Raw genomic sequence first — 14,864 nt, forward strand, 5'->3', positions numbered from 1 at the left:
AAAACAGCACATCTAGTGAGAAATCCAACCATTCCAAGAGTTAGGAAGAGTCAGGGGCCACTTCTCCAGTGTTTGATTGGAGAACAAATCCACAGAGGCTGCCAGAGTTGGGATTATCTGTAAAACGACTGGGTTTGTGGCCATTCACATCTATTCCTCCATGATTTACTGTACTCACTTTGATCACCTTGAGCCTCAGCTTAAAGAACACCTCAGTTTTATTCCTCCAAGGGTTACTATGTGCCCTTTTGGGTACAGAGGGCACCTAGCCAGGTGTGGTGAGGTGGAGACACAGAGACAAATTGGGAGGACATTCTGGGTTTTTGGAAGTGTTTGCTCTGTGCAAGATAAGATTTGTGGATGGTCTATCAAGAGCCCCTCCTGATAGAGACTCTTTTGAGTTTTTGTTGTCCCGCAGAGTTGCAGATGCTTAATTTTTTTCTCCAGGCATCATCTCTCCCATCCCCAGAGTCCTGCTATTAAAAACCAGGTTCCTGTTCTTCAGAATCCAAAGCCTGGTGGGGGGCACAGAATGGGCACATGACTGACCCTCAAGTCAGGCTGATGGCAGCCACACAGGAGGATTCTGCCCAGGGGTCAGGAGGCTGCAGAGAGGTCAGAAGGTCAGGAGGGATAGACGGTGGACAAGCTGAGAGGATGCTAGCTGGACAGGTCGAGGAGGCTATGGGTTTTCTAGCAGAACATAGAGCAGGATCAAAAGCAATTGTGAAAGGACAGGGGCATCTGAGGGTTTGTAACAAGGGTTTGGAGGGTGAGGGTTGGGCACCGAAAAAGAGGCTGAAAGGCGGAGGCCCAGCTGTAGAGGACTCGGAGACTAAGGAAATGGGACTTGAGGCTCCAAGAGCCATCTGAGGATCTTGAGCGTCTTTTGGCAAGGTCACTTCTGGGATGGCTACTTGAATGCTGCCTAGAGGACAGATTTACAAGAGAAGCTGAAGACAGGCGAAGGAACTGCGATCTTCCAGGGACAGACCAGACAGGAAGTCTCAGCTTGACCATCGCCAAAGGGGCATATCAACCTTTGAGCTGCTCTTCTCCCCATCAAGGGCAAGCGTCCTCCGACTTCTATCTGTGTATGGGGGGGGAGGTGGGGGCGGGTAGTGCCCCTTCTACGCTTCTATGGCAGGATGATACGATGACTCCAGCCTCAGAAGTTTCGAATTTCTCCTTGCCAAGGTCGGGCCCCTACAGGTGGGCGCCTGCGAGCCCCGGCCCCACGTATGGGCCCCATGCCCGGCCGCCGCCGCGGCTCGTCCCCTCCAGGCCCGGACGCCGCCGCGGGCCGTGCCGGGCCGGGCGCTCCGGGAGCTGCGCGGCGGCTGCTCGAGGAGGCCTGGCGGGCGGCGGCGAGAGGCTGTGCCCCAGTTTGTGTCCAATCAGGGAGTGCGGGCTGTGCCCCGAGCCGGGCAGCAATGCGTAAACAAACCCACGGCAACTCCTCCGCCCCCTCGGCGCGCTCGCCCCGCGCCCGCCGTCGCCGCCGCCGCCGGCTCCGCTCTCCTCGCGCCCGCCCGCCCGGCCGCCCCCCCGCCGCCCCGCCCGCACCCTGCGGCCCCGCCCCGCCCCCGCCGGCGCGGGCGCCCTCATCTACCTCCCCACGCGCGCGCGCTCGCGCACCACGCGCCCCGCGCGGCCCGCCCGGCTCGTGGCCTCCCGAGAGCAAGGTAAGGGCGATGCGCCGGGACCCGGGCGGCTCCCCCGCCCGGCGCGGCCCGGGGAAGTTTCTGGCGTCGCTGTATTCAGCCGGGCTGGGGGGAGGCCCCCGAGCGGCTGGGGGCCGGGACGGGCGGGAGGGGGCCGCCGGACACCCGGGGGTCACAAGTTGCCCAACCTGCCATCGGGGCGGGCCGGCGGGCTGCGCGGCGGGGGCGGGCGTCGCGCGGAAAGGGGCTGGAGGCGCGGCGGGGCCGGGCGCAGCGCGGGCGAGGGGAGGGCCCCGAGGAACTTTCTCCTCCCCGGAGGGGCTCCCGCCAGCCCGGGCCGCGGCCCCGCTGCCCCAGGGGCCGGCTCCCCGGCTGGAGGGAGCCCGTGAAACGTGTTTGAAGAAGCTGACGCAGTTTGTGACGCTCGCGGCTTCCTGACGGGGACCGGCAGCGGCAGCGCCTTCTCCGAGGAGGGACGAGCCGAGGCGGCGCTCTGGCCCTTCCCCCGGAGCCGCGCGCTCTGGCGCCTAGTTCGGGGGCCGGGGGCTCGGGGCGCGAGCATCCAGTGGCAGCCGGGAACCGGGCCCCGGCAGCGCGCGTCGCTTCCGTTTTGATTAGCTCGGGTTATTATATAAGATGTCACGGAGAGGAAAGGGGCGAGCGGGCGGCGCGTCGGCGAGGGCGCGTCGGCCTTCCGCGAGTGGCGGGGAGGGGCGGGAGGCTGGGCCGGCGGGGACCCACCTGTGCGCCCGCCGCGCCCCCTGCGGGTGCTGCCCGCGCGCCTGCGGGGTCGGGGACTGGAAGGGGGTCGGCGGCCGGGTGGACGGACGTGCTCCGCGCGCCCCTCACGACCCCGGGAACACTCGGTCAGCGGCCGAAACGTGCAGTTTCCTTCTCGCCGCCTGGCCTGGGTCGACACGTTTCTGGCTCAGGGCGTTTGTACTTTGAAACATTTGTTTAATATTAAGGAAGCTGCGTGTGCGGCCGTCCCCGTACGCCCGAAATGTGTGGCCGTGGGCCACCTCCGGGGCGGTGAATGAATCATCGCCCCGCGGACCGGGCGCCGATGATTCATGCGCGGTACACCCCGCGCGTACTCGCCGTGTGCCTCTGCCCCGGGGACCGGGGCCCTTCCGCGGCGGTGACGCCTGGAGGGCCGGGGTGGGGAGAGAGTGCAAAAGGATGGGGTTTATTTTTCCCCCCTCCTCCCGCAGTTTGGGGAAACTTTAGGGGGGGAGGGGTGTCAGTTTGCCCAGATTTCCCGAGGCTTGTTTCCCGTTCTTAGAAGAGTTGCGAGATTCCACCTGGCTGAGTTGATGAGCCGGTGGAGAGCACTGGTTCGCTGCAGGTGTGGGTCCGCTCTCTTTAGAATCTGCATGGTGTCAAGTGAGGTTTTGGACTCACTAGAAGGCATCCCTCTAGTAATTGCCTCTACTTAAGTACCGCCAGGGTAATTAGCAGAAAGTTTAAAAGTTAGTGGATCTTAAAAATAAGTAGTTCCTAAATAGAAGGGTTCTACTTAAAGGCTTAGGTTTAGGGCTTTTTTTTTTTTTTTTTTTTTAAAGCCAAATCCTACAAGAACCTAGTTTACCATTAATTAAAAACTTTTGACCACTGTGACCACCCTTAAAGACTAACTTGATTCATTCCTACCACACCCTACGCTTTTAAGATTGAGTAAAGTTTTCTCATCATTTAGAACTCAACTCAAATGGCATTTACTCAGCAAGGCCCTCTTGATTAACTTAAGTGGCCTGTCACCCCTCACCCCAGGGACCATCCCCGGGCCTATTTTATTTTCTTCATAGAACTTAATCACTATCTGAAAAGATTTTCTTTGGGTGTTCTTTAAGTCCTGTCCCTCTTCACTAGAACGTAAGCTCTACTATGGCAGGAGTTTTCGCCTGGTTTGTTACTGCTGTAACTCTAGTACCTGGAACAGTGCCTGGCATAGTAGGCACTCAGGATATGTTGACTAGTGAATGAATAAATTCCTTTTCCCTGATTTCTTGGTGAGTCTGTCTTTGACTGTTGAACTTAACTGTAACCTTTTTGTAGGCAAGGCACTAAGATGGGACAGTTCTAACTTTTCTCCTTCCAATTTTCTTTTGGTTGATTCATTTCCTCCTCTGTGGTGTTAAATTAACAGCACAAGGTGGATTGAGCTGTATATCCTAAGATGCCGAGTATGAAGAAAGATAAGGCATGTGGAGCCTTGTCAAGAGAAAGTGTAACTGTAGAGGTTAACGGATGATTAAAAATAATACCTGTGCTAGTTGAGAAGTAGAGGATATTGAAAGGAAATTGGCAAAATCAGTTCCCACAGTACTATATGTTTCCAGTGGTATTTGAAATACTGATATTTCTATTTCCTCCCTCCCCACTGCCTGTGCACCAACCTCAAATTTAACACAGTTTGGGATGGTCCTTAGTAGGTAGCACTTAATATGGTGTATTAATTTAACTAAGTGAATACAAGATTTCCGTCTCTGGCAGGGGCCTCAGCTCTGTTGTTGTTAGTGTCCATAGCTTAACTCCATAGGAGAATAGATAGAAGGAGTTATTTTAAAGTATATTTTTAATTTGAATACTTTAAATGGATTGTAAAGAATTAAAACTATAATATGTCAGTGATATAATGGAAGAAGGGTTCGAATGTCGTGCTTCATACTACCTCCCCTCAGGAAAAACTTTAGCAAACTTTTTGATTATAAATGATAAACTTTGGAGGCATAGCTTTACATTGTAGGAATCTTCTCAGAACCCAGTTCTTCCTAATTCACTGCCAGAGAAGAGTGGGCTTCCAGCAGTTCCCTTTCTGTAGTAGTGTAATCTCAAGAGTGAGCTCAGACAGAATTTTAAAGCTAAAAGGGACCTTAAAGTTGATTGGCATAATTCATTCCTTTTTATCAGTTCCTTTACTGAGGAAACTAAGGCAGAGTGGGATGATTTGCCTGGGGAGCAGGACTGGGATTAGACTCAAGTGTCTTGACTTATTGTTTGGAAGTCCTTGAATCAGCCAGAGCTCCCATAGTTGGGGATGAGTGGTTGTGGTTAGTGGATTCTCTGCCTCTTACTGGTGAACTCTCAGAGTGAAATGATGTCGTATTCAACTTTGTACCCTCCCCTGTGCCTTGGACATCCAAGGGATCAACACATACTTGTTGAATGTGGTTAGAAAAGTGTATTTTAAGTTAAAAAATTTGTTTAAGAATTGAGAAAGCAGGAAAGCATGTATCTTTTCCAGATTAAAAATGTTTTTGACAAGAAAGTCAGGATGTTGGCAGTAATTAACCTTAAAACTTTTATGGTAATGAAGCTGTTGCTTAATTTTTATTCCTCCACAATTTCAAGTAAGATGGCTTACAACTTGTAAGTGTATGCACTTGCTTAGTTGGCGTAATTATTCACTGAAGAAACAGTAGGAGGCTATTTCAGGACACTTGGTAAAGGTTTTGCCTTTGCCACAGCAAGGGAGGTTCAAGAGGGAGGGGACGTATGTATGCCTCGTATGTCCATGTTGATGTACGAAAGAAACTAACACAGTATTGTAAAACAATTATCCTCCAATTAAAAAAAATTGGAAAAGCCTAGACTTCTCAGCCAGAGTTGAGGCCGAAGCTCAGCTATGTCTCTGACAAGCAGGGCTGTCTGTAGCAAGTTACTTAACCTTTTTGAATGTTCTCATTTCTGAGTGGGGGTAATACCGCCTACCTTGAAGGACTGTTGTAAGACTGGGATAATGTATGTAAATTACCTTGTGTGTACTAGGCCCTTAATAAATGGAAAGTTATATTTTGACTTCTGATTTATACGACCAAGAGAACAACTTAATTTCTTAAAGCTTCAGTTTTCTCAACTGCAGAACTGGTGATTGGCCTAGGAGGGGGGGAATTAAATGATCCCTAATGCCTTCTCTAACTGTAGAGTTTAAGGAACTGATAAAAAATACACAGTTCCTGGATATGTTCTAGTGTTTCCTAGTTTATAGTCTATGGGAACTTGAAAATAATTTATATCCTCCTCTTGGGTCAAAATTGTATAAATCTTAATTATGTTGAATTGGTTCATAGTGCTTTTCAGATCTACTGTATCCTACTGCTTTTTTGCATATTCATTCTATTTTTGAGAGTTTGATAATGAAACTCCAATTACAAATCTTAGTCTACTTAAAAAATGTAACATATAGTGGAACTATCTGTAACTTCATTATGTGTTTTCTAAGTCTCTTGTAAATGTGTTATCATACTGTCATAATTTAAAAAATAAAAAGAGGAAAAAAAGAATGTACAATCATCCTACAGTTTTAGTTGAAATTATTCATATATCCTTGATCTAATAAGAGCAACTGCAAAGATGGTTAATTTCTAGGCCTTCCTAAGAATTTGGTGTAATTAGCTTTGATGATCTTAGCTATGTTTTCATTGTTTTATGTGCTATATGCTAGATACAAAGTTAACTTTCAGCCTCTCATTCATCTTATTATGTATAAGGCAGTATAAGGATGTATATGAGTTAATCAGACATAGGCACCCTTCCTTTGAGAGGCTTAGGAAGCATGTAGGGAGCTTAAGACAGATGCAAGCTAAGTCGCTTCATTTGTGTCTGGCTCTTTGTGACCCTATGGACTGTCAACCTCCAGACTCCTCTGTCCATGAGATTCTCTAGGCAGAAATACTGAGGTGGGTTACCATGCCCTCCTCCAGTGGGTCTTCCCAACCCACGATTGAACCCGCGTCTCTTACATCTCCTGCATTGGCAGGTGGGTTCTTTACCACTCGTGCCACCTGAGAAGCCCATAAGATAGGTAACCACAGACTTTATTACATGGAGGAACTGTTACAGAGGCATAAAGTAAATGCTTTGTGATTTTAGAGAAGGAACACACTGTTTCTAGCTGGGGAAAAATGGGGAAATTTTAATTAAGGAGTCTTGAGCAAGGCTTTAAAGAATTGGTAGAGTTTCAACTGGCAGAGATGTAGGGCTCAACCTATACTAAGACTTGAAGGAAAGGATAGATGAGCATACCCAAGACTGGAGAGGAATGTGGTCAAGCTGATGGGTGAGGAGCCTTGAGGCAGAAGAGTGGGACAGCAGGCTGCATGGCAGAGGTAGGACCGTGTTGTGAGCATCTTGAACACTGGGCTAAGGAGTCTGGTCAGTAGGCTGTAGATAACTATCAGCAGTAGTTTGAGTGGGGGAATGATGTGATGAAAGCTGTGCTCTATGAAATCAATTTGTATTGGAGGCGTCCTGGTTAGTCCCAGTTTGAAAGCTATTAAAATAGCTCCCAGAAGAAAAGCACTGAGAACCTAAGTTAGAATAGGGGCAGTTGGGTGGGTGAGACACTATAGAAATAGTAAATGCATTGGGATCTGTTGTCTGATTGGATGAAGGAGTTGAGGGAGGAGTCAGACTGAAGCTAAATGACTTTGGATAGTGATGGCGGAAAATGAAATCATCAAGAAGGCCACTAGTGAAGCACCTGTGAGTGCGTGCAGTCAGTGAAGATATGTCTAATTAATGGAAGCTTGGATTTGGATATGTTGATTTCCATCTGCCTATGGAACTGTCCAAATGGATGGCAGCCGTTAAAAACAGAGATAGAATTGCGAGCATCCTTATGACAGGGGATGCTGAAGCTGTGAGAATGTTTCCAAATGTGAGTGAGAAGGAAAAAAGGTCAGGATGGAGCTCAGAAAAACCATGTTTGTGGGCTTAGAGGGAGGTGAAAGAGGCTAACAGGGTGCCAAGAGGAAAAGCTGGAAGAGAAGAAGGAAAAGCTAGGGTAAAGAAAGCTGAGGAAGGAGAATTTGGAGGGGCCAATAGGGTAGAGACGCTGAGATTGAATACTTGGGAAAGGTCATTAGGATTGTCAGTGAGACTGTTGTCAGTGGCCTTCGAGGGTCAGGGTCCTTTGGGCAGTGGAGACGGAAGTCAGCCAGGGACCTGAGAGGTGCCTGAGTGGAAAGGATGCAGAGTGAGTGTAAACGGGGATTGGACTGTGAACATGAGAGGATGATGACTTGAGGTGATGGGGGGGCCAGTGGACACTCTTAAAACTATCAGAAAAGCCCAAGAGCGCTATGCACTGAGTGGCCGTCAGTAGAGAGGAAGAGACTGAAGCTCAGGAGAGGGAGCAGGAAGGCGGTTAATGCTCCTGGAGCAGGAGGGAAAGGAGCTGGAGAAGGTGACCACGTATCGGATTATCCAAGACAGTCTCAGTTCACATCTGTCACCCCAGTTCAGTTGTAGGATAGTGTTTGGACAAATATTACAGTTAGTTGGACAAGTAATGCCTGTTTTTATTCTAAAACAAAGCCCCCTTTTGAATAATAAATCATTTGATCATGACAAAAGTGGTTATTCATAGAAGAACATGTGATGTGGAGGGGAAAAGATTAAATGAAGGCAAGAAGAAACAGATTAAAAGAAGAGAGTTGGAAACTTGGAGTGTGATTGCATCTGAAATGGGTTGGTTCCTCTTTTTTTAAAAAAAAGAAAAAAAAAACACAGAGAAGGCCAGTTTCTTGGCTGAAGTATATTGAGAGTGAGAGGTAAAGCTGGGAGGTGGAGGAGCGGGGAAAAGATTTGGAATGGATCTGAGCATGACAAGAGCCCATGGTGGTGAGGAGGACCTGACAAGTTGCTAAGAAGCCTTCACCTTAGCCTTGTGATATGATGCATCTTCCCTGTATTTATGATTTTTCTCCAGCAATACTCAGAAAATTGGAAGTGGAGATGGTGTGAGTATCATTGAAACTGCCAGCTCCATATGGGTCCTGGGATGAGGAGGAAGGCGAGGGAAACTAGTGTTGATGGACTGGGAGAAAGAGCTGGAGATCTGAGTAGAATGTGTAGTGGCTGCCTCAGCAAGAGCGAAGGAAAGGGAGGATTGGTGTGTAGGGGGAGGGTGTCCAGCGCTGCTTGGTGAAGGGCCTGCGGGACTTCTGCAGTAGCTCATTGTGGTGGAGAGACCAGTAATGAGCAATGATGTGAATTCAGAGTGTGGCTGAACCTGAGGATGGTGAAGTGACACAACCATGACGTAGAATTTCACTGATCTCCAGGAACTGTGAGGACAGGGTGTCAAATGACACATACACCACACACACACGCTTTTAAAATTCTGGAATACATTTATTAAATCCTTTCTGAGCTTTTGGTTCATAAAGTTGGAAGTGTCTTAAAAAAGGGAAGTTATTTTATTCCTTCATTTAAAAGATGAGGAAGCTAAAATCTTTTAAAGGCTTTCTAGGAAAACTAAGACCCTCCCCAGATCACAGGTGTGTGTGTGGCAGAGTTTCCCTGGAAAGAATCAGAATCCCTGAATTTCAGATTAGTGTTGCCCTCCAGGGTAGAAGGAGCAATAAAGTATCCACTGAACAAAGTCTTAGGATGCTTCCTCACCATACAACTTGCTTCCTGCTTCTAGAGCACCTGTGTTTGTGAGCCCAGAAACCCACTGAGGAGGGCTGTGGAGTCATGTCCACAGTCTCTGACTTCTAACTGAAAGGCAGGCGATGGCATCTCTGAGGAGGACCCATGGAAAGCACCCCTTCTTTCCTACCAATTAAAAAATAGATGAGAAGCAGCTGATCGTCAAAAAATTTACTTTATTATTGATGAAGACTAGGCTGGAAGACACAACTCAGTGGGAAGCCCAAAATGGTCTTATAAACTGTGTATACCCTAGGCTGGACTTTGGAACAGCCTACTGGATGGAAAGTTTGAGGCAGCAGAGCAGAAACACCCGTTTCTGCCTTTCACTGTTTAGGCAGAGACGAGGCCAAATCTCTCATGCCCGATCTCTCTGATAGGAAAACTCCATCCATTTGCAGACTGAGAAACAGAGCCACAGTGTCACAAACCAACCAAATAAGTGGCGCCACCTCCGTGGACAAAGCATGGTGCAGGGGAAGAAGACGGCTGTGGATGGGGGCTATCCCCACCCCGCCCCCCTTTGGAAGCCCTGTGAGTGTCAGACAGGCATTTGTTCCCCTTGAAACCCCAGCTTATAGACCACTCATAACTCTCGTGTTTATGTTGGAGTTAAACTAGCTTCTGAGGCAGCAGGTGCATTTTTACGTTAACCAGGAGTGAGTGAAATAACTCAGAAGGTGTGAGCATAGTCCTTAGTTAGTTGATTTCATAGCCATGCTGAGTTGTTCTCTCCTCGCTCTCTCAGGAATCTCCAGAAACTCACTGGTACCATCCCAGAGACCTCCTTTGATAACCTGTTTTTGAATTCAGAGTGGAAAGTTCTTTGTCCTCATAAAATGTTGAAGGAGCCTTTGATCGGACATACGGCACTTGGAGTTTGTCCTGATTCTGTCACTGTTAGTGACCTTACTCATTAACTATTACTTGCCTCAGCTTTCTCATCTGCAGCATGGGAGAACACAGTGCCTGTCCTGTCTCCCAGGTATTTGATGTGAAAGTGCTTTGCAAATAAATAGTGTCATCCATATGTAAGATATCAACATTACCATGTGGGATAAAAGGAACATTCCAAAGTTTAAGAATTTTTTAAAAGTAAAGTGTTTCAAATAAAACAAATGACTTTTGAATTTTGGTGGGACCCTGGTTTAGGCACTGAAGGTGAATCATGGTGACTTTTCTACCTTTAGCCATGTCAGTGTGTATAACAGTTCTGGCCAAGTGTGATTAAAGCGCTGCATTTATGACAAATGAAAAATTTGCCTTTTTATCTATTTCTCTTTTAACTGCTAAAAAGGTTTTTTTTTTTCTTTTTTTTTAATGCAAAAGATAACATATATATAACTTTTGAAATGTAAATGTCTAGTTCAATGAATTATTTAAGAAGTGAACATTCATGGAACTACCTCCCAGCTCAAGAAATAGGACAGTTTCATTCCCCACCCACCCCTGCACAAGAGTCTTTTTTCTTTGTTAGGTGCTTGGTTTTCTTTTCAGGGAAGTTATGAGTAGTAGCAGGAGGCAGTCATAAACATTGACAGGTCCAAAATATGTGCTTCTTTGAGTGGAATTAGATCAAAAGTGTAACATTAGTGTTTTACTTGGTAGTTATTTCTTATAACTATGAATTTAGTGTTTTGGATAAGTCCTGAGTTTTCAGCCTTAAAGATCATAATCTTCAGGTTTAGATCAGATTTTTGTCCTTTGAATGGAACACAGAAAGTTGTAATCCTTTGGATGTGAGAAAACTTAACTTGCCCAATTATCTGTTAAATATTCTGGTCATTCCTCCTTTGCCTGTTTTTAGAAATGAAATAACTAAGACTCCAGTATTGATGACTTGTACAGTAGTCAAAGGTCTTCTTGGAAATACTTGAACATTATTAAGGCAAATGCCTTTCAGTTCAGGCACCATAGGCTCGATATGAAGTGGCAAGAATCAGTGAAAACAGCTTTATTGCATGAAAACAAACTGTATTTTCTTTCATTATAATCTAGTGTTCTAAATACTGCCATCTTTTAAGGCTTAATTAACGAGCCAATAAATCAGAAGTTTTTTTGGTATCCAGAAAAGGATTATCTGTTTTGTTTTTTATGTTTTTATGATTAAGACAGAAAATGATGGTAAACATGACAATAATTGAGAAAGCATCTTAGCTAATCAGATGTGTCTATAAAAACAGAAAAGCCATGAGTGTTTCAAAAATTGATAAAGGCTCATCTTTGGGGGGCAGTTTGTGGTTGTAGGATTGAGTTATTGGGATTCAGCAGTTTGGTGGATTGAACATACATTAATCTGTCCTTCTTGAGGCATGGTTGCAGTGATGGTAAACTAGAGATGGGAGATACCAGCACACTTTTGGAGGATGAAAATCAGACAGACCTGTGGCAACTGACTTAGTGTAGTGGAGAAAGGTGCTACTAAGTGCCCTTAAAGGAGGTTGGGAATAGAAATTAGGAAGAAATGGCCAATTTATCCCCCAGAATTCCAGAAGTGCTTTGGAATTAGAGGCTCTGAAGCAGGGCATGGGACTGGAAATAAGGGCTTGATTGAAAATCTAAAAGGAACAAGACTCACAGTTTGCTTCTCCCACCCCATATAGCAAGAGGAAGTCCTGAATATTTTGTCTTTGGAGAAATCAAGGTAAATTAGCAGCTCTGGATTTAAGGATAACAGGGAGAAAAAAAGACGGTAAGGGTGAAATGCTCAACTGAAAACAGTAATTTAATGAAATTGTGCATACCAAACGGGTGAGACCTGGTGTTCTTTTTAAGTCATTCCCAATCCTAGGGTAGCCAGGTAATCACCAACCTGGGCAGGATATTGAAGGACTCTTCTCTGGGCAAAATGAACGACCCCCCCCCCACCCCCAAAATAAAAAACCTACCATATACTGATAGTTTCTCCCACAGTGAGAAAACTTACTACCCAGTCTTCCTATGGTGAACCCACTACTAGTCAACCACCCTACACCTTCTGTTCTATGAACATGGAACTTGCAACTAGACACTCACTTGTGTCTGGCTCTTTGTGACCACATGGACTGTAGCCCCCCAGGCTCCTCTGTCAATGGAATTTTCCAGGCAAGAATACTGGATTGGGTTGTCATTTAAAGTCAGTGAATACGAGACGTTTGAAGAAACCATTCAGCAATGAAAAGGCAGGAACCAGAACAAATGAGGGAAAAAAATCATGGAGGCAACAGAAATGCAAAAGTAAGAAAATGGAAATAATTAAAACCAATCCACCCGTAACTAATGAAATAGAAACAGGGCTATAAGGTAATAATTAGACAATACGAGATAGGTCTTAATTAAAAATAAGATGGCAAAAATCATTTGAAGGACCAGAAGAAAAAGTAGAAATAAAAGCAGAGATAGAAAAAGGAGGAAAAAATAGAGTTAGTCAGTTGATCACATGTTATATCATATTAATGAGTTCCAGAGACTACAAAAATAAAAAATAAAATGAAAATTAATTAAAATAAGCAAAATTTTTTTTTAAAAGATTACAGGGAAAAGTAAAGGAGAAGAAATTAGCAAAGACATATTAAAGCTATTTTCCCAGAACTGGAAGACATACATTTGTAGACTGAAAGAGTTCACAAGATAGCCAGGTGAATGAATGAAAAAAGATCCCCACAGTGAGTGTGTATAAGACATTGAACATTGAATGACATAACATTGAAAATTTTTAGAATACTAATGAAAATGGGAACGAGCTAAATCCTGTCTGGGGTCGGGGGAACAGATCACATCCAAAAAAATTGGGAATTGGAGTGGCAGCTGAGAAACAATGGATTCATTCTTTCAGAATTCTGATTTCCTCAACCTAGAATTTCAAACAAACTATCAAGTGGGAGACATAGTATGGACATTTTGTGCATGTGCAGTGTCTCAAAAGTTTATTTTCTATGCATCTTTTTATAGGATGTTATGGATCGATAGAAAAATGTGGGTATCAATGAAGAAATAATAATACACAGTCTTCTGGAAACAGAGTCAGACACAGGAGACTTCTAGGATGATAGTGAAATTTCAAGGCAGCAGTAGTGCAGCAGGCCTGGAGAGGAGCCCATCCAGCTTAGAACAGGAGGAAGATCTACCAGCAGGCAGTGTCCAAATGAAAACAAAAACAAAACCAACAGTTGCTCTGCTACATCTGACCAAGCGTGGGATATTCCTCAGTGGGACTTTCCATTTCCCATGGAGTATTTGGCATAAATTGTTGATTCATAAGACCTATTAAGTAGGGAAAGTAAAGGGCAATTATAAACTCCAGAAAAATCAAATGGTCTTACAAGAAAAAGCACATAGAGTGAGATTTGTATTTACTTCGGGTGACAGTTCATGGATGAGCATTTCACACGGGTCGATGTCTCTGCTCCATGCAGCTCTTCAGGAACCCGGGTTCCTTCCACCTTGTGACTCTGCCATCCTCTCAGCCTTAGGATCTAAGGCTTTGTCCTCACCTGTGTGAGTGGTTAGCACCTGATTGCAGCCTGTGTGTGCTGCAGCTCACAGGAATGGGAAAGAGCAATGATGGGCAAAGGTTTAAAGTTCAAGTCTGCAAGTGGCAGAGATCACTTGCCCTCATATTCCCTTGGCAAAAATTTAATGACATGGCCACATCTAGGGAAAATATTCAAAATATTTCATAACTGGTAGCCCATCAGAACATAGGTTCTAATATGGAGTGAGAACTGCTCTAAAAGCTCCCTCCTGTATCAGACGTTAGCATTTTGTTTGCTGGATAATGGGGACAGGAGAAGGTCCCTGGAAGGGCCTAAGAGAAGCTCGGGTAGCAGTTATTTACCAGCTGGTGTGGAAGTATTTTAATAGTGACTGGTACAATATACTGAGATACATACCTTATTAACCCTGACCATACATACTACCAGAGAGGTTGGGGAAAAATATTGACTTCACTCTATCATAGGAGTCTGGGAGAGGATAAGCTAGTGTCTAATAATACATTGGTAATTTTATTAATTACTAAATGAAAGTCAAAAGTAAATCAAGAAATATCAGTATAAGCATATTGTTTAGGAATATAAAATTAAATATCAAAAGAGAAATAGTTAAATATTTTTAGAGTAGATTGCCTTTGGCAAGTTAGTTTGGGGGTGAGTGGAGATGTAAGAGAGGTTACTGCTGTCTTTTCATTTTAAGCCTGGTAGTAATTTGCATGAGTTATATTGACAAAAATAAAACTAGTAAGAAAAAACAGTAATCCAGTGCTAATAAGTACATTAGAGAATGATTTACATGGAATCCAGAGCTTTTACAAATATACATTAAAAGTTAAGAAACATTGTTTCAAAGTTAGACTCCTCCCTCAGGACTGACTCCAGTCCTCTGGAATCACTGTGTCTCACAATCATTTGAGGGAGCTTTAAAAAAGTTCAGATGACTCCCGCCTTCCTGAGATTCTGGCTTCTTTGGCTTTGGGTGGGCCCCAGGGGATCCATAACTTTTCAAAGAACCCCAGATGCGTCTGATGTATAGGGAGGGCTGACTCCCAGCCAAGTAGTTTAAACACCCTTGCTTCTGCTGCTTAAATGTTTCTTCTTTTCTTCCTGTCCTCTCTCACTGCTTCTGCTTCAGTCTGACCTTCTCTGTCTCTCAGTTCTGAACCAATGTGGTCTGTTTGGGGTCAGAAGAGTAGAACAGAAAGAAGAGACACGGGAGAGGTCATTTGGATGGCTGAATAGTGAGAATGGCTGTACAGGAAGCCAGGATTGTGTCCTTTTGTTTTGC

General features: G+C 45.3%; 1 protein-coding gene across 1 annotated transcript in view; it reads left to right on the forward strand.

Annotated features, from left to right (window-relative positions):
• Positions 1 to 1,597: 1,597 nt before the first annotated feature.
• The window catches only part of PCGF5 (polycomb group ring finger 5), a 118,568-nt gene continuing 105,301 nt past the window's right edge, over positions 1,598 to 14,864 (forward strand). Inside the window, exon 1 of the mRNA XM_061162168.1 lies at positions 1,598 to 1,685. The gene's annotated coding sequence lies outside the window, so the exon portion shown is untranslated. The remainder of the gene's footprint in view (positions 1,686 to 14,864) is intronic.

The sequence above is a fragment of the Dama dama genome, chromosome 15 (genome assembly GCF_033118175.1).
Source record: "Dama dama isolate Ldn47 chromosome 15, ASM3311817v1, whole genome shotgun sequence".
In the NCBI taxonomy this organism is placed as follows: domain Eukaryota; kingdom Metazoa; phylum Chordata; class Mammalia; order Artiodactyla; family Cervidae; genus Dama; species Dama dama.